Genomic DNA, 19,597 nt, shown 5'->3' with positions numbered 1-19,597 from the left:
TGCATACAATCATATACCAGTTTTCACTTCAATAAATACTATAATAATGAGTACTTTTGCTATATCTTCAAACACAAATGGGAAAGTATAGGGATCATATTTGATTTGGCTAAGACTGGATAAAACAGGCCTTGCTGATTTACAGAAATATTTTAAACAAACATAGTAACAGGAACTGGAAGCTTGCAACTCCTTTGGTCTGAAAATAATTAATATACAGCAATTAGACCCTACACATGTTTACTTTTCAATTTCTCCATAACCAAGACTGCATAAAAGACTCTAAGATAATTAGTCAGGCAGGAAAGCCTACAACCTTAAAATACCATTCTGATTGTTTCATATTTTGTGACCTTCTAAGATCACCATTCAACTTTCTGTGTTTTGTGTTGTTACTAATAAAAAGTTAAGTAAGATCTACCTCATTGGGATAGTGCATCAAGTGACAGATTGTGTAGAACATCAAAAAAGATCCACACTGCATAAGCAAATCTTGAAGAAAAAATTAAGATTTTGAAAAGCATTGGAAATTTGACAGTGTGTTTTATTTTTATTTTAAAGATATTAAAATTTTGGCACCCAAAATTATTTTTCCTGGTTAGCCAAGAATGTATTTTTAAATGACTTCAAGTTACCAAATAATTAACATTAGTGTGTTATAAAAATGTATATTTTAAGTACATCACAGCTGATTTTATAAATGATTTTACAAATATGGTATTTTGCAACAACAAAACTTATAACATGAATAATAAGACTAAAGAGGTCCAATATATGAAAATTAGAAAAGCAGTGGCCAAGGCAGTCTTTGCTGGAATTTACCATCTACTCAACCTGATCATTCTCCTTTTGGTTATATTCATTCCTTTTCTCTCCTTTTTAAAAAATATTTTATTTAGTTATTTGAGAGAGAGAGAGAGCACACAAGCGGGGTGGAAGGGCAGATGACGAGGGAGAAGCAGACTCCCCACTGAGCAGGGAGCCCAACGAGGGGCTCGACCCCAGAACCCCGGGATCATGACCCAAGCCAAAAAGCAGATGCTTAACCAACTGAGCCACCCAGGTGCCCCTCTCTCTTCTTTTTATATTGCTTTCTTCCTTATAACTAATCATAATGAGATTATATAGTATAACATTACTATGTGCTCATTAGAGAGACATTAGAGAGCACACAGTATATGTTATAGTATACTGTATGTACTAAGTAGCAGGCTGTATTATGTAACATCAATGGCAGCCCACACACCCATTTTTTAAAGCAATGCAGTAGATATGGCCTAGGTACAGAATAGATTAATGGTTATTATAGAAATGTGAGCCAAGTACAGAACCCTTCATAGAATTCTAGTCATTTAATACAATCACTGTGGTATTACACTTGGAAAACCTATGAATTTGATTCAGCTCCCATTATAAGTAAAGATTTACCCAAACCTGTTGCTCCTACTGACCATCCCAAGACTGACAGGTGGGTAGGCCAAAAATCTCAGGCATTTATTCTACTGGCCTGAAATTGAACAAGCTTTGGCATAATGCACTTGGCACTATTCTAGGTGATTGTACAAAGTTCGATAAGGAGTCAAATCTGGTCCCTGAACCTCAAATACTTAAAATCTAGTTGAGAAGACATCTTCGGAGAAGCTGAATGGAAGTGAGACCACAGATAATTGGGCTAGAGTATTTTAATAAGACCTTAGCAATGTGTGGTAGACATCAGGCCCCAAACAATTTATATACATTTCATGTTATATGCACAACTGTATGAAATAGGAATTATTATTCCCATTTTACAAATTAAGAAACTATTTTAATAAATTAAATAACACCCCAGGGTCACACAGCTGATAAGTGGCAGAGCCAAGATTTGAACCCTGTTCTGACTCAAATTCTATGCTCTTCACCTGTCACTATACCTCATGTTAGTTAATTGGATCCTTACAACATACCTATGAAAAAGGTAAGGACAGGAAAATTAATATTTAAGAAAGGATGTCAGGAATTTTTAAACATCTATTTCTCACTTAAACTTGAAAACAAAATAATCATACGGGGTAAGCGTTTTGATGCCCATTACACAGATGAGAGACTTAAGTCTTTGTTTAGGTAAGAGAGTAACTAAATGGTTCTCTAAGCATGGGATTCAGAAACCTCATCTTCCTCATTCCAAAAACCTATATCATATAAAACAAATCAGTTGATTAAAGAAGTTGACATCAAGGAAAGAGGTTTAAAATAACAAAAGCCTGGAAATAAAGTCAGATGTGTGTGTGTGTGTGTGTGTGTGTGTGTGTGTGTGTGTGTGTGTGTTGGAAGGGGGTTGCTTAACATCGGGCAAAGGAATGTTATTTACTCCTCCTAAGTCTTAAGTGTTCAGGTGGGCAGGACAGCATGTGGTAATGATCCTTAGAATGACAAACGTTGTTACTATGCAGTACAAATCTTCAGGCCAGCTCAGTCAAACAAAGCATTGCTGTTCTTGGTATTTCAAGGGGTATGTAATATTCTAAAGTCCCTTTTAGGCGTGCCTAGTACATACATCTCAGTGATGTGGGCAACAAGGAAGGTCAGCATTGTCCGGCATATGAACACAGAGCTGCATGTTCCTGAAAGCTCTGCTGCATTTGGAAAGATCGCATTAAACTCTAAAGAAAGACATGTATATTATGTCTGCTGAAATAAATTAGATACTAGGGATTCAAAACAATCATAAAACAATAAAAATCATACATAAGATATAACTTAAATTTAACAAATGGCTCACAGTGAAGTAAATGGAATAGAGATATCTGATATTTACCTATCAATCCAAATATATCCATAATATCTACGCTACATTTCTATTAAAAATTCTTCAGAATGAAATTATTTTAATGGGCACCAAATAAAATGTTTAAAGAAATACTATATTCTAAGAATGCATATTCTAAAAGTTCCAAGAAATTCTGTACTAGTACGAAAGGAATGAGAACTTCTATTTTTTATAGTACAGTGAAAAAGTAAGTTATTGCATTTAACTGGTCTTGAAAAATAATGTAAAATTATTGGTTTGGTTAGAAGTATACTTCCTCCTTTTCTAAATCTATAACCAGATAGAGCTGTACATTTTTGTTCAATGCATACATTGGTCTTTAATTTCAGGATATTGTCCGTAGGAGGAATGGAGGGGTAGGGGAAGGCCTAGTACAGGGGAAGGTCTCTACATTGGTCTCTGACCTGGCCACCGCTGACAGTGTGGTCTTGGGCAGGTAACAGCTTCGCATGTTCTCACTCATTCTAAGATGGGGCCACTGATCTTTACCACACAAATTTGTTATAAAGTTTACAGGAACAGGCAGTAAGGCATGAAGCACCTTACTGGTATGCCCAGTACTTATCCTTTCAACACAGAGTTCAAAATCTGCCAGTGTCCTTCCATGTGAACCCATCAGTATCTTTGCCACCTTATTTAGCCAAATCTAACTGAGATTCTGTGCTTGTTTTTGTTTTTTTTTTAATGAGTGATATTTTTTATTTGTTATCATTGTCTGTCTATAGATCTTTTCTCTCTTACCCATGTTTCTTTGATGGCAACAATTACAAAATGAGACCAAAAAAGCAACATTTTAATGGAGTTTTAAGACAGGTAACCTATGCCATTTAGCTTGAGAGTAGCTTAAAATAACATACAGTTCTCAAATTAAAAGATATTTTTCTTTTGAAGATTTATTTTGGGGGGGAGGGGCAGGGAAGACACAGAGAATCTCAAGCAGACACCTGGCTGAGCGTAAACATGTCTCATGCATTTATATAACCCCCCCATATGTCCATACTCACTGCCAAACCCTGTCAGCCTTCTAGCAAGTTTCTGGCACATGGTAGACCTTTAGTGCATTTCTAGTGAATTGATTTTCAAAGCAAATAATCACATAATTTTTTTGCATATAGCAAGGGCATAGAAGTTAAAATAAAGAAAACATTCTTGTACATACTGTTGTATCTTTCATAAATAAATGATAAATAATTGGAAAGGAAAACGATGTCCATGAATGGTAAACAAAGAGTCTTGCCAAGTTAAGATGGTGATATAACAGGGGTAGGGGAAGAAAGCACACAGACAATGTAGGAATAGGAATGCTTATTACTCATTTTTTTAGTTGTATTATGTTCCAAAGGAGAGATTTTGAAATATCTTTGGAATGTTTAGTGTTCTTCTATCATGAGAAATCAAGGATTTTATGGTGTATCAAAATAAATGGTTGTGGATGCTATTGTTTTGGTACTCATAAGGATTTCAAGATGTGCTTTCAAAACTCAACAGAGTTTCAAAAAATAGGTTTCTTTCTTTTTTTCCTTTTTTCTTCAAGAGGCAGTATAGTTATACTACCATTTTTTTCATGACAAAGTTATAGAAAATAATACAGTACACAGAATAAATCCCACTAGGTTACAACACAGAAATAATAAAAATATTTTATGGCAAAAATTAAATATTACAGAATGCCATGCCTGCCTGTAGGAGAATCACAAAATCATTCTTACTTTAATTGCATGTTAAAAAATATCTAACAAATGCAATGTCGCTTATGTAACCTTTATGTTTGTGATTTTAATCCTTTTTTAAAGTAGAGAAAAAAAAAATCCTTGTCCCATGAGGAACCTACTTTTTTCCTAGTATTCTATAACACAGAATGTTTCTTTACAGAAAAAATAGAACAACCTGTTTCTGACTGTTCTTTTTACTTTGCTTCAATACAAAAAAAGAGCTTAAGAAAACACACCCAAATTCATTATTTCAAAACCCACTGGAATTCACTGGAATGGCTTTTGTGGAATCCACTAGAATGCACACTACTTAAGGTCAAGGATTCGTCCTGTTCCTCAGCTATATTGCTGGTGCCTAGAACAGGGCCTATAATCAATAGCAGGCATTCAATATATATTCATTGAATGACTTCATGAATGACTGGAAGTATACCTACAACTTTTTGTTTGGGTTGCTGTTGAAACACATGATTGAGGAGTCATCTGGCTTTAACAAACACAGAAGGGGGTTTGAACTCATAATCCAACTTCAAAAAAGATGTCTGGATATTAGGAAATGGTATTTAGTAAAGTAAACCATGTATGCACATTCACCTTTGTAAAAAATACAATTAAATCAGTCTGCAACTTACACTCCTTCTTCACCCTTGAGTATTTCTAAGTTCATTCTGAGATCTCAGCCCTGCCCTGACCCTGACCCAATTCTAATCTAAGCAGACAAGTTATCAAGCAAGTCATGTTGTCCACCTATTTGTTAGGAGCATGTTAGAAGTGGCATGCTTTCCTAAGCTAAGGATCCAGCATACATCAAGGAAACTCTAAGCATCTGAGTACATGTCAGATCAAAGCTTTCACTCCCATCCCCACTTTGTCTGGTCTAGACAGGTCCTTGCCTCTTCATTCCTTCCTGGGTGCTTGCTACTGACACCTGAATGAACTCACATCCAGCTTGACTGGAGCACAGATTGTGTCTAGCTCGTCCCATGTTCAAGACTGGGCAACACAGACCGGGCCAACATCACGGGTATGTGAGTTTTGCAGTATCATGGAGCCATGCTCTTGATGGAGCCAAAGGCCCCATGATTGGTCCAACACTTGGTTGTCACCATCTTGAAATGCTTAATAATTTTTTATCAAAGGGCTTCACATTTTCATTTTGCAGTGAGCCCTGCAAATTAAGTAGCCAGCCACAGAAACTATGCAGCTGGCAAAACTAAACCTTGGAGCCTAAGAACACAGGATCAAGACCGGAACATTCCTTAAGTGTGTAAAGTTAAATAGGTCATTTTACGAACTTTCCTCAGCTGGATAAGTGAGATAGTCCATGTGCCTCTCTACCCCACAAGTATATAAAGCAAAGGACTTTGATCTCTTGGGAAGAAAAAAATGTGTAAGCATCCGATATTTCTTAGTATATCCTCTGCTTTCAGACCTCACTAAAATGGTAGTGGGAATAAAAGAATGATTTCACATTTCAGAAAAACACTAATGTACTAAAAATACTTCTTAAATGGTGCCCTTGTTCCTTCTTTTTCCTCCCAACTTTGTTACCTTCACCCCCAGCCAGGACCACTTGTTACTATGAATTAAGATCCAAGAGGAAAGTGAGATTAAAATTATGTGAGAAAGTATTTGGTCTGAAACTCACTATTCCTATCTTCAGAGTGGGGAAAAAATAAACTCACAATTTAGATTAAAAAATTGTGAACAAAAGTAGCTTCCAACACAAGTGAATTTATGTACATGACAATGCTCTGTATATACCGCGTCAGTCTACCCACACATATGGATCCTTAAGGGAGAAAATGCCACATGACCTCAGTACCTACCCCCACCTGCTTCCAGGATAAGATAGCAGCAAAAGTAAATAAATCGTAAGACCTTAGTCCAGAATTGTTATACAGAAAAATCATTTTTTTACACAAAAAATGAAAATCAATCCTATGAATAGGAAATTAGGAATGGGGGAAAAACATATCTTAAAGACCATAGCTGTATAGAACATTATGTTATTAACATATGGGAAATATGTAAATTTTATGTGACAGAGATTTGAATTCCAGATAAGAAAGACTTAATTCTTTAGGAATTGTATTCACTCTATGTATGTGGATAAAAAATTCAAAAGCCAAAAAGTGAAAGAAAACAAAGAAATGAAATTATTTTCTTCTGTAACCTAAAGAGTTTTTAGCCACAGAATTACACAAAAATCTCCAACAAAAAATGTGCCAATCTGCAAGACGACCAAAATAGTCAAGACTTAAAAGCTAATTCCTCTGGCACAGGAATTGATATACTAGTTACCATAAGAACTTATTATCCAGAGAACACTAAACATAAGCGACAGTCCCAAAATGGGAATCCAATTACATTGAAACAAAAACACAGATTATTTTTTATTGTTATCTGCAATGCTTTGATAATTGGGGAAATCTGGAAGGGCCTAGAAGGACAACAAATTCCTGGCTAAAAGCCAATTAATACAATTCCACTTAATCCAGCACACACTCATTGGTGACTTGTGACAGGGATTCCATTGATAAAGATAGGTAAGAAACATTCTTGCCCTCAAAAACACTATAATTTACCTAGGAGAGATGACTGCTGTATTGCCTTTTGTCTTTCATACTGGAACTCACAGATACATAATGGGGTAGGCAGAAGAGAGCACTGGACTGTTCCACCATTCAACCACAACTCCTGCTGTACCTCGACGTTCTCCCTTTTATATAAGATTTTACGTAGTGTATCCTATTCTGTACTTCTGGATATATGGTGTTTATGGGAATTTCTATCTTCCCCCTGGATATTTTCAAGGAGTATACATGTAGGTTCTTTCTTTTTTTCTGTGCAATTCGCATTCTCCTTAATCTATGTTGTTAGCAATGACAGGCACCACTCTGAGGCTTGGTAATAGATTTTAAAAGATGTGGACCACCTGTCCACTGAATGAAGAGCTACAAAGACACAGTGTAACAAGAATACTGGTAAGAGTATCTCTTCTACTGTATTTTTATTAGCTCTAGTCTAGAACCTAGCTTTTTTCATTGTTATTTTCAAGTTACCTGGAAGAATTTTGGACATTAAAGTAACACATAGATATAATTTTATTATTAGAATTATTATAAAGTTATATTTATTATGTGCCATAACAAGGCTGAACATTGTAAGAAATTTTATAAAGGAATACAAAAAAATTTCATTTTCTTACTGTCTTCTCGGAGGACTAAATTTCATCTTCAAAACCTTGAAATCTATGTAACTTGTAACAAAATTGAATTTCTTACTCAAAACATAAAAAATACACACATATACACTCACCAACTTTTATGGATAAATTAGACAGTTATCCCAGATTTTCACATGACATGAATATATTTCATTCATAAGCCAGGTACCTTCCAAACCATGAAAAAAATCATTCATTAATTCAAGAAAAGATTAGAAATTAAATGCATAGATTCTGGGGTCAGACTGTGGGTCAATCCCCAGTCCTATCAGGCCCTAACTAGGTGGCTTTAAATAATCATTTAATTTAACCTTCTGTGCCTCACATTCCCATTTGTAAAATGAGGATAATAAAAGTACTTACCTCATAGTGCTATGAGATTAAAAACAAAACAAAATTGTGTGCATGTGGGGAGGGGTATATATGTATATATATGTGTGTACATAAATTAGGGCTAAAAACAGTACCTGTCACACACTGAATTATTACATAAACCTTGGACATTATTATGATGAGTATCATTATTATCCTCTAAAATGATAATGTGATTGATAGACCCAAAACCATATTTATTAGGTAAGTTCTCCTTACAGAACCTTCATGTGAGAAGAAAATTTTCCCAGTGTTTCTTATTTTCCCCACAATATTGTTTTGAACTCTGGATAAAACTGAAGTGGAGATATAAAATGTATAAATGTAATATTACGGCTCTCTAGTAACACTCTAGCTTTAAGAGGCTTCATTCAGTTCAGTTATTTTTAACTTCCTTTGGACGATAGATACAGCCTTGGGAATCTAATGAAAGGTAGTGTGTGTGTGTGTGTGTAATGTATTAAATATAAATATATATGCGTATATATATTTACACACACACACATTGTGCATGGGGGGGGGTTGTATTCAGGAATTCATGAATCCCCTGCAACCATTCAATGATTCCTAGAGATTATGAATCCAAGTAGAGAACTCCTACTCTATTGAAAGAGATAGGATTTTGAGGTAGAAATAAAGGGCATCAAACTTAGAATAATTATGCACACCTATCAGAAATTAATCATCTGGAAACTATACAGAACAGGTTACCTGTAAGAATGATGAGTAGTATCAAAAGATTTAGCCATGAACATAACATTAAAAAAAAAAAAAAAAGATTTAGCCATGACCATGAACATGCAAATCCTCAACCTTCTACCTAACATGGTAGAGGACATTCAATTATGATCTGTAAAGTGGGACAAAGTTACACAAATCTACTGTGTCTATTATTTGAATGGTCTAGGCTCCCAAATACCCATGTAGAGCCCCTATTTGAGGTAAGGTTTCCTTTTGTGATGCAGTCTCCCTAGAACTTTCCCCTAATGCTTAGGAATAGGTAGAATTAGAATCACCATATGTCCTGGTTCACCCACAAGTCACTGCTTAATTATTAACAGCATCCCATTTCATTCTCAGAAGTGTCTGGTTTGGACAATACATTATATAGCCAATTCAAAACTAGAGGCAAGGAAAGGAACATAGAAAAGAAGGTGTAGGGAAATAAATTGTTCTTCCCCAGTGCTAGAATAGAATTGGCTTAACTAACACCTCTGGGCCTTCCTTTCCCTGGGCTTTACCAAGTTCCCACTGACATTTTAGGCGCAAATGCCTCTGACTAGTGGGAAGATCACACAGGCCAGTGTGGGTGAAAGAAGCCCTCAGTGCAAGTGGCTTCTAAAAGGGAAGATATTTGGGAATCGGTGACTTTCTTTTTTTTTTTTTTCAAAGATTTTATTTATTTATTTGACAGAGAGAGACACAGTGAGAGAGGGAACACAAAGCAGGGGGAGTGGGAGAGGGAGAAACAGGCTTCCCGCTGAGCAGGGAGCCCAATGCGGGGCTCAATCCCAGGACCCTGGGATCATGACCTGAGCCGAAGGCAGACACTTAACAACTGAGCCACCCAGGCGCCCCATGGGAATCGGTGACTTTCAGTACTTATTCAAATTGCATAGCTACCTCTATCCCCCAATAGAATGTTCTTAAATTTCCTCCTCCTAAGGGCATAGCGGAGGGAGGATAAGCTAGTACAGTAAGCCTAACTTCATAAATATTTGTCTAACCCTGGTTAACTTCTTGAGCCTAAACTCCTATGAAGCCGACAGTGCCTCTGATTCACTAATGTCATTGTTGACAAAGGCTGCCCACTGTGTTCCCCTTGTTGGAAGAATAAATGATTTTAGAGACATGCACATAGAAACACATTCCTTTTAAATCCCCCTACAAAAAAGGATTCAAACAGAATATAAATCATGCTCTACAATGAACTCTTGCCAGCAAGTATTCCCAAATGGCAAAGAGCTCTGTTTGAAAGAATAATGTACCATGTAATATATAAATAATATATATTAGTTTATATAATAAAATAAGATCTGAGAAGTCCAGCAGAGCTAGCACAACAATATTATTTACACAATTAATTGGCTCTCCTTGTCATACAGGCGTTTGAGGAAGCCCTTCCCCCTTCTCTTTTTCAGAATTGTCCTCTCTTATGTAAATAAAAAAGTAAAATACAATCACTACCCCCCACAACACTCCAGGCTAGAGCCAGTGGGTGTTGACTATGGTAAGATTGAGAGGCCAGGGTGCCAAATCTCATTTACAATGCATTCCCTCCACATGCCTGTCAGAGGAGCAGGGTTAGTCTCTCAGCTGAGGCTCTGTGACATTCATAATTGCTTTTCCCTCCAATATCCCTTTTATCAGTAAGTGAGAATGGCAGTATATATATCCTCCTGATGAGTTTTTCAAATGAAAATAAAGAAATGTCCAGTTACATTCATGTCTGAAAAGAGGAAACAGTTTTGCCTTTTCTTGTCCCTCAAATGTCTTCTGAATTGAAATATCTTTAATATAGCAGGCAAATAGCAAACTCCTAGAAAGGCGTATTAAAAATTAAAAGAAAAAAAAATCCCTCAGGAGGAGGCTTGTCTTGTAAGTCCCAAAGTAAACCTTTACTGTTAAAATCAATTGAATTTTTGAGACCCAACAATGTTATAAAAATTGTTGCCCTTTCAAGGAATATTCTTTTGATCTGCTAAGTAGTTTTCATTATACTTTCATCAAATTACTTTGTAGATAGGAAAATCTGTGCTCTTCAAAAGTGCTGTGTCTTTATTAAAAAAAAAAAGATTCTTCAAACAGTCCAATGTAGTTTCTTCCTAATACAACTATTAGGTATTGGCACAAGTATAATTTTTTTCCTGCTAACACTTGAATATGCTTATATTATGTCTACATTGCTGTATTCACTCATTTAAATCTGAGACAACCCTATGATGTAAGTGACTTTATTAATCTCATCTAATAGTTAAGAAAAAGAAAGGACAAATTATCTGACAAGGTCATACAGCTATTAATGATCTACCTCTTAATTGCCTTGCTTTTTTGACCTCTTGGAAAGGAAAATTAGCATATTTTAAAGATACACATGACCACTGAAAAGAAACATCTGAATTCAGTGTATATGAAATGTGTTTTTTAGGGTGTCATGCAATAGATTTGCTTATAAATAATTTTAAAAATCTAAAACATGGTTAACAAGTATGAAAATTAGGTTAAGCTAAGGGCACAGTTAATCGTGAAACAAGACAACCGGGTCCTAAATAATGGCTGCAATATTTGGAGCAAAAATGATAAACTTTCCATGTTGCCAACATCATGTCACATACCCAGAGCACTGCAGTTAGTGTGGTTTCCAGCTTTAAAAGGGATACAAGGGAAGCATACCAAACAGCAGCCAGCCTAAGTTAGTGGTGTGGAATGTGGGCTCAGGAATCTGATCCCTGGGTTCAAACCCAAACTCTTCTACTAACTACCCATGACTTTTAACAAGTTACTTCACCTGCCACTGCCATTGCTCTGTCACCCTGACAATGAGAATAATAATAATAGTAACAACAACAACAACAGCAGCAGCAGATTTTACCAGGGTTGTTGGGAGGATTTAATGAGATCAAACATTAGTAAGTTACAAGATAAGTACTCAATGAACATTAACTATTAATATATATATTTTTAAATTTGGAATAATGATGAGACTTGAATAATCATCGAGCAAGGAACAGATGAGCAGAATTTGAAGGAGAGGGCCTCAATTTCCATGGCCTACAGAGTCACAGACATTGAAGTCACTGGATTAAATTAAAGTAAAATAAATTCTGGTTCAAAAGGAAAAGAACTTTGTGAAAATTAGAGCTTCTCAAAGGCAGAATTGTCTTTTCAGAATTAGATATTTAGTTTGTATGGGAGACTCAAGGCATCTTACTTGAGATATCCTTTAAGCTTCTTTCAAAATTTGAGATTCCATGAAAACAAAATTGACCTTCGAAAATCATTGGAAGCAACTGCTCCTCCTATTGCAAAAGTCTGCTCAGGCAGACAATCTCTAATCATTTCATCCTTGAAGCCTAAAATTTTCAAAAATTTCTAGCCTACATTGATTCTTCAATTCTGAACTACCAGAATTCCTGAAAATAAAATATGTTTTTACCTGGAAAATATGCAGTCTAAAATTCTCTCTAGCACTTTCAATTGACATTTTAATTCCAAACTAATTACCAATGCTGGAAGACTAAAGATCATATATTATATTGTTCTACTATACCTCATTATAGTACTTAGCATACTGATGGAAAGAGTAAATGCCCAGAAAATACCGATTTCCTGTCCCTACTTAAAGTACACTCTTTAATAGAAATCTCAGTATAAATCCAAGAAACCTGTTTTGAATAACTGCACTTTATTTACTCATATAACCAAAAGCTAAAGAAAAAAATTACCAATGTATTTCATAAAGCAAAGAATGTCTAAGTTCTCAACATTGGCACAAATGATAATAATTTCACTAGATTTACTTAGATCCTTTAGTAATAAAAAAAAATTTTTGAGAAATGTTCCATTTTGAAAAAGCTGTAAGATTTACCACCAGTAAGTTTTCCCATACCAGAAGCATAATCTATGTGGCTTTATTCAAAATTTAACTTCACAGGGTTACAAACCTTTAGTTATAAGATGGAAAAGTTCTGAGGATCTAATGCACAGCGTGATGATTATAGTTAATAATACCATACTATATAGTTGAGATTTCCTAAGAGAGTAGACCTTAAGCATTCTCACCAGGAAAAAAAAAAAAGACAATTGTAAAGTGTTGGGTGTGTTAATTCACTTGGTTGGGACAATCATTTCACAACATATATGTGTATCATCACAGTGTATACTTAAAATATATTACTTTGCAATATACAATATATATAATTTTATGAAATATACTTCAATAAAAATTTAATTTCATAAATATGTGTACTATAGAATGCTTATAGAATTATATATTTGTTGTATGACACTGCTTTCAGTATTAGAATAGTTGTTTTTTACTAATAGTTTGTAACAATTAAGTTAGTATAAGAAATTGATTACATATAATTCACTCTGCAGATGCCTTTTGTTATTTCTTTGCATAAATTAAAGTCCCTTTCTGTTTCTGACCCTTGTTTTACTAAAGTAAAATCAAAATTTAAATATGAATTCTTTTATGTCCAAAAAATGAAGAACTCTCAATACAAACCTCTTTAAACTTAAGAAGTCTGTTTAAACTCCTGAACCTTTTTTTAAAAACTGACTCTATTTTGAATTACAAAGAAACAGATATTTTCAGTTTTAACTTAGTACAACATAAAGGCAAAAGAATGCATAATTAATTATACTAACAAATGATTGCATTTTTCTCTCATCTGGTACAGATAGATGAGAGAGACCATAATCCTAGATAAATCAAGATATTAACCTTTAAAAAATCTTTTCTGTAAATTTTATTTTATTTTATTATGTTATGTTAGTCACCATACAATACATCATTAGTTGTTTTCTTTTTATTATGTTATGTTAATCACCATATATTACATCATTTGTTTTTGATGTAGTGATCCACGATTCATTGTTTTCATATAACACCCAGTGCTCCATGCAGTACATGCCCTCCTTAATACTCATCACCGGGCTAACCCATTGCCCCACCTCCCTCCCCTCTAAAACCATCAGTTTGTTTCTCAGAGTCCATAGTATCTCATGGTTCATCTCTCCCTCCGATTTCTCACCCTTCATTTTTCCCTTCCTTCTCCCAATGTCCTCCATGCTATTCCTTATGTTCCACAAATAAGTGAACCCATATGATAATTGACTTTCTCTGCTTGACTTCTTTCACTTAGCAAAATTTCCTCCAGTTCCATCCATGTTGATGTAAAAGTTGGGTATTCATCCTTTCTGATGGCTGAGTAATATTCCATTGTATATATGGACCAAATCTTCTTTATCCATTCATCTGTTGAAGGGCATCTCGGTTCTTTCCACAGTTTGGTTATTGTGGACATTGCTGCTATGAACATTGGGGTGGATATGGCCCTTCTTTTCACTACATCTGTGTCTTTGGGGTAAATACTTGGTAGTGCAATTGTTGGGTCATAGGGTAGCTCTATTTTTAATTTTTTGAGGAACCTCCACACTGTTTTCCAAAGTGGCTGTACCAACTTGCATTCCCACCAACAGTGTAAAAGGGTTCCCCTTTCTCCACAACCTCTCCAACATTTGTTGTTTCTTTCCCTGTCCCTTTTTGCCATTCTAACTGGTGTAAGGTGGTATCTCAATGTGGTTTTGATTTGAATTTCCCTGATGGCTAATGATGATGAACATTTTTTCATGTGTCTGTTAGACATTTGTATGTCTTCTTTGGAGAAGTGTCTGTTCATGTCTTCTGCCCATTTTTTGACTTGATTATTTGTTTTTTGGGTGTTGAGTTTGAGAACTTCTTTATAGATCTTAGATACCAGCCCTTTATCCGTAGTGTCATTTGCAAATATCTTCTCCCATTCTGTGGGTTGCTTCTTTATTTTGTTGACTATTTTCTTTGCTGTGCAGAAGCTTTTTATCTTGATGAAGTCCCAAAAGTTCATTTTTGCTTCATTTCACTAGCCTTTGGAAATGTACCTTGAAAGAAGGTGCTGTGGCCTCTGTCAAAGAGGTTACTGCCTATGTTCTCCTCTAGAATTTTGATGGATTCCTGTCTCACACTGAGGTCTTTCATCCATTTTGAGTTTATCTTTGTGTATGGTGTTAGATAATGGTCGAGTTTCATTCTTCTGTCCAATTTTCCCAGCACCATTTATTGAAGAGACTGTCTTTTTTCCATTGCATATTTTTTCCTGCTTTGTCGAAGATTATTTGACCATAGAGTTGAGGGTCCATATCTGGGTTCTCTATTCTGTTCCATTGGTCTTTATGTCTGTTTTTGTGCCAGTACCATGCTGTCTTGGTGATCACTGCTTTGTAATATAGCTTGAAATTGGGCAACGGGATGCCCCCAGCTTTGTTTTTCTTTTTCAACATTTCCTTGGCGATTCGGGGTCTTTTCTGATTCCATACAAATTTTAGGATTGTTTGTTCCAGCACTTTGAAAAATGTCATTGGAACTATGATCAGGATGGCCTTGAAGGTATAGATTGCTCTGGGTCGAATAGACATTTTAACAATGTTTATTCTTCTGATCCATGGGCATGGAATATTTTTCCATCTTTTTGTGACTTATTCAATTTCTTTCATGAGTGTTCTGTAGTTCCTAGAGTATAGATCCTTTACCTCTTTGGTTAGGTTTATTCCGAGGCATCTTACGGTTTTTGGTGCTATTGTAAATGAGTCATTTCTCTAATTTCTCTTTCTACAGTTGCCTTGTTAGTGTATAAGAAAGCAACTGATTTCTGTGCATTGATTTTGAATCCTGCCACATTACTAAATTGCTGTATGAGTTCTAGTAATTTGGGGGTGGAGTCTTTTGGGTTTTCCACATAAAGTATCATGTCATCTGCAAAGAGAGAGAGTTTGACTTCTTCTTTGCCAATTTGAATACCTTTTACTTCTTTTTGTTGTCTGATTGCTGTTGCTAGGACTTCTAGTACTATGTTGAAAAATAGTGGCAAGACTGGGCATCCTTGAAGTGTTCCTGATCTTAAGGAAAAGGCTCTCAGCTTTTCCCCATTGAGGATGATATTCACTGTGGGTTTTTCATAGATGGGTTTTATGAACTTGAGGAATGTTCCCTCTATCCTTGTACTCTGAAGAGTTTTAATCAGGAAAGGAGACTATATTTTGTCAAATGCTTTTTCTGCATCAGTTGAGAGGATGATATGGTTCTTCTCTCTCTTATTAATGTGTTCTATCACATTGATTGATTTGTGAATGTTGAACCACCCTTGCATCTCGGGGATAAATCACACTTGGTCGTGGTGGATGATCCTTTAATATATTGTTGGATTCTATTAGCTAGGATTTTTTTTGAGAATTTTGGAATCCATGTTCATCAGGGATATCGGTCTGAAATTGTCCTTTTTGATGGAGTTTTTGCCTGGTTTGGGGATTGAGGTAATGCTGGCCTCATAGAATGAGTCTGGAAGCTTTACTTCTGTTTCTATTTCTTTAAAATAGCTTCAGGAGAAGAGGTATTATTTCTTCTTTGAATGTTTGGTAGAATTCCCCAGGGAATCCATCAGGCCCTGGGCTCTTGTTTTTTGATCACTGCTTCAAACTCTTTACTGTTTATTGGCTTATTCAGGTTGTCAATTTCTTCCTGTTTCAGTCTTGGCTGTTTATAGGTTTCCAGGAAGGCATCCATTTCTTCCAGTTGCTTAATTTATTGGCATATAGTTGTTGATAATAATTTCTAATAATTGTTTCTATTTCCTTGGTGTTAGTCGTGATCTCTCCCCTTTCATTCATAATTTATTAATTTCGGTCCTTTCTCTTTTCTTTTGGATAAGTCTGGCCAGTGGTTTATCAATCTAATTAATTCTTTCAAAGAATTAATTCTAGCTTCTAGTTTCATTGATCCGATCTACTATGTTTCTGGTTTCTAATTCATTGATCTCTGCTCTAATCTTAATTATTTCTCTTCTAATGCATGGCTTAGGCATTGTTGGTTGTTTTTTCTCTAGTTCTTTAAGGTGTAAAGTTAGTTGGTGAATTCGGCATTTTTCTATTTTTTTGAATGAGGCTTGGATGGCTATGTATTTCCCCCTTAGGACCACCTTTGCAGTATCCCATACGTTTTGGACTGATGTGTTTTCGTTCTCATTGGTTTCCATGAATTGTTTAAGTTCTTCTTTGATTTCTTGGTTGACCCAAACATTATCAAGCAGAGTGGTCTTTAGCTTCCAAGTGTTTGAATTTCTTCCAAATTTTTTCTTGTGATTGAGTTCCAGTTTTAAAGCATTATGGTCTGAGAATATGCAGGGAGGGAATAATCTCAATCTTTTGGTATCGGTTGAGACCTCATTTGTGACCAAGTATGTGGTCTAATCTGGAGAAAGTTCCATGTGTGCTCGAGAAGAATAAGCATTCTGTTGTTTTAGGGTGGAATGTTCTGTATATATCTATGAGGTCCATCTGGTCGAGTGTGTCATTCAAAGCTCTTGTTTCTTTGTTGATTTTCTGCTTAGATGATCTGTCTATTGCTGAGAGTGGAGTATTGAGGTCTTCTACAATTAACGTATTGTTATCAATATGACTCTTTATTTTGGTTAACAGTTGGCTTATGTAGATGGCTGCTCCCATATTGGGGGTGTAGATATTAACAATTGTTAGATCTTCTTGTTGGATAGACCCTTTAAGATGATATAGTGTCCTTCTGTTTCTCTAACTATACAGTCTTTAGCTTAAAATATAACTTGTCTGATATAAGAATTGCTACTCCGGCTTTCTTTTGAGGTCTGTTGGCATGGAAGATGGATCTCCATCCCTTCACTTTCAGTCTGGATGTATCTTTAGGTTCAAAATGAGTCTCTTGTAGACAGCATATGGATGGGTCCTGTCTTTTTATCCAATCTGCAACCCTGTGCCATTTTATGGGAGCATTTAGGCCGTTCACATTGAGAGTGATTATTGAAAGATATGAATTTATTGTCATCATGTTGCCTGTGATGTCCTTGTTTCTATAGATTGTAAATTTCTGTTCTATATCACTCTTGGGGATTTTCTCCTTTTATAAAACTCCCCCTTAATATTTTTTACAGGGCTGGCTTAGTGGTCACATATTCTTTCAGTTTCTGCCAGTCTTGGAAGCTCTGCATCTCTCCATTCATTCTAAATGACAGCCTTCCTGGATAAAATATTCTTGGCTGCATGTTCTTCTGATTTAGTACCCTCAATATGTCTTGCCAGGCCTTTCTGGCTTGCCAGGTCTCTGGGGATAGGTCTGACGTTATTCTGATGTTCCTCCCTCTGTACATAAGGAATCTATTCCCCCTAACTGCCCTTAAGATGGTTTCCTTGGTTCTAAGATTTGCAGGTTTTACTATTACATGCCGGGGTGTTGGCCTGTTTTCCTTGATCTTGAGAGAGGTCCTCTCTGCCTCTAGGACGTGAATGTTTGTTTTATTCCCCAGATTACGGAAGTTCTCAGCTATGATTTGCTCAAATATATCTTCTAGTCCTCTCTCTCTCCACCCCCTCAGGGATCCCAATAAGTCTGAGATTAGAACGTTTCATGGTGTCACTTATTTCTCTGATTCTATTTTCGTGGATTTTGATTTGTTTTTCCCTGGCCTCCTCTTTTTCCTTCTTTTCTATCAATTGGTCTTTCTAGATCACTAATTCGTTCTTCTGCCTCGCTTACCCTAGCTGTTAGATTATCTAGATTAGATTGGATCTCACTGATAGCATTTTTGAGTTCTGCCAGTTCAGCTTTCATTTCTGCCCTTAGAGACTCTATGTTGCCATTAATCAATTTCTCCATTCTAGCTATTGTCTTCATATTTGCTACCCTGAATTCCATTTCCGACATCTTGGTTATATCTGTATCCATTTGTAAATCTGTGGCAGAAGTCACAGTCTCTGAGTCTTTCCTATTTTGCAGGTTCCTCCTCATAGTCATTTTGTTGAGGGGTGGTTGAAGGAATGTACAGAGTCCAAATTATTGACCACAACCCACGCAAGATGCACCTGTTTTATAGGGATCTTGTTCTCCCAGCTTGTCTTCTGGGGGAGGGGACTGCCACACTGTTACTCAGGCAACCCTGTTTGGGCAGAGTTGTCCTGCCCCCTTGGGGGGGGGGATGGGCTCAGTGAAAAACGATTTTGGGGGGCTTTTGCTCTCTGGCGGCTTTCCCGGTGGCTTTCCGTGTCTCTTCCGAGAGTCAGAGCAGAAGAGATCGTTTCCAACCCTCTGCCTCAGAGCAGTGAGATCGCAGTCTGTTCATCAATGAGATCTCCAGGCTGCACTATCCGTTTCTTTCTGTGCTGCTATAAACTGCAGCGTCCTGGGTTGTGCACCCCTCAGCAGGGCTCCCAGTCCTCGCCTCCAGGTCGGGGCACGTCTCTGCCCTTTGTGCTTCTATAACCCCCAACCACCCCCAGTTCGCACGTGTGGCCCCGCTGCTCCAGGTTTCAGTCCAGAGACTGCCCTAAAGTCCTTTCCCTGTGGCTACTGGTCTGCAAGTCTATGCCCGTCCCCAGCACGGAGGCTTTTGCGCTCCTGTGTTATTTCACCTTCCAGGAGCCAGCGCTTATGCCCACTCCCTCCCCCTTCTGTTTATCTTCTGATATGTGCAGAATCATGGCTCCCCTCTTCATACCTCGAAACCAACTGCTTGCGATATTCTGTTTGTAGAGATCCAGATCTATCTTCTTACATCTCAGGCTGATTTAGTGGGTGTTCAGAGTGGTCTGGTAGATATCCAGCTCAATTCTGGGGACTGGTTGGAATAGGGTCCCCTACTCCTCTGCCATCTTTTCCAGGGCTCATGGCCTGGGAATATTCTTGAACCATAA

At 36.5% G+C, this 19,597-nt stretch overlaps 1 protein-coding gene across 1 annotated transcript in view; it reads right to left on the bottom strand.

The window, feature by feature from the left end:
* NOX4 (NADPH oxidase 4) overlaps positions 1–19,597 on the bottom strand; it is a 160,696-nt gene that overhangs the window by 91,947 nt on the left and 49,152 nt on the right. The gene's annotated exons all lie outside the window — the stretch shown is intronic.

Source organism: Phoca vitulina, unplaced genomic scaffold (assembly GCF_004348235.1).
Source record: "Phoca vitulina isolate PV1807 unplaced genomic scaffold, GSC_HSeal_1.0 scaffold101, whole genome shotgun sequence".
Lineage (NCBI taxonomy): Eukaryota > Metazoa > Chordata > Mammalia > Carnivora > Phocidae > Phoca > Phoca vitulina.
Note: the sequence above shows the minus strand (reverse complement) of the source record. Positions and strands in the feature narration are given on the sequence as shown.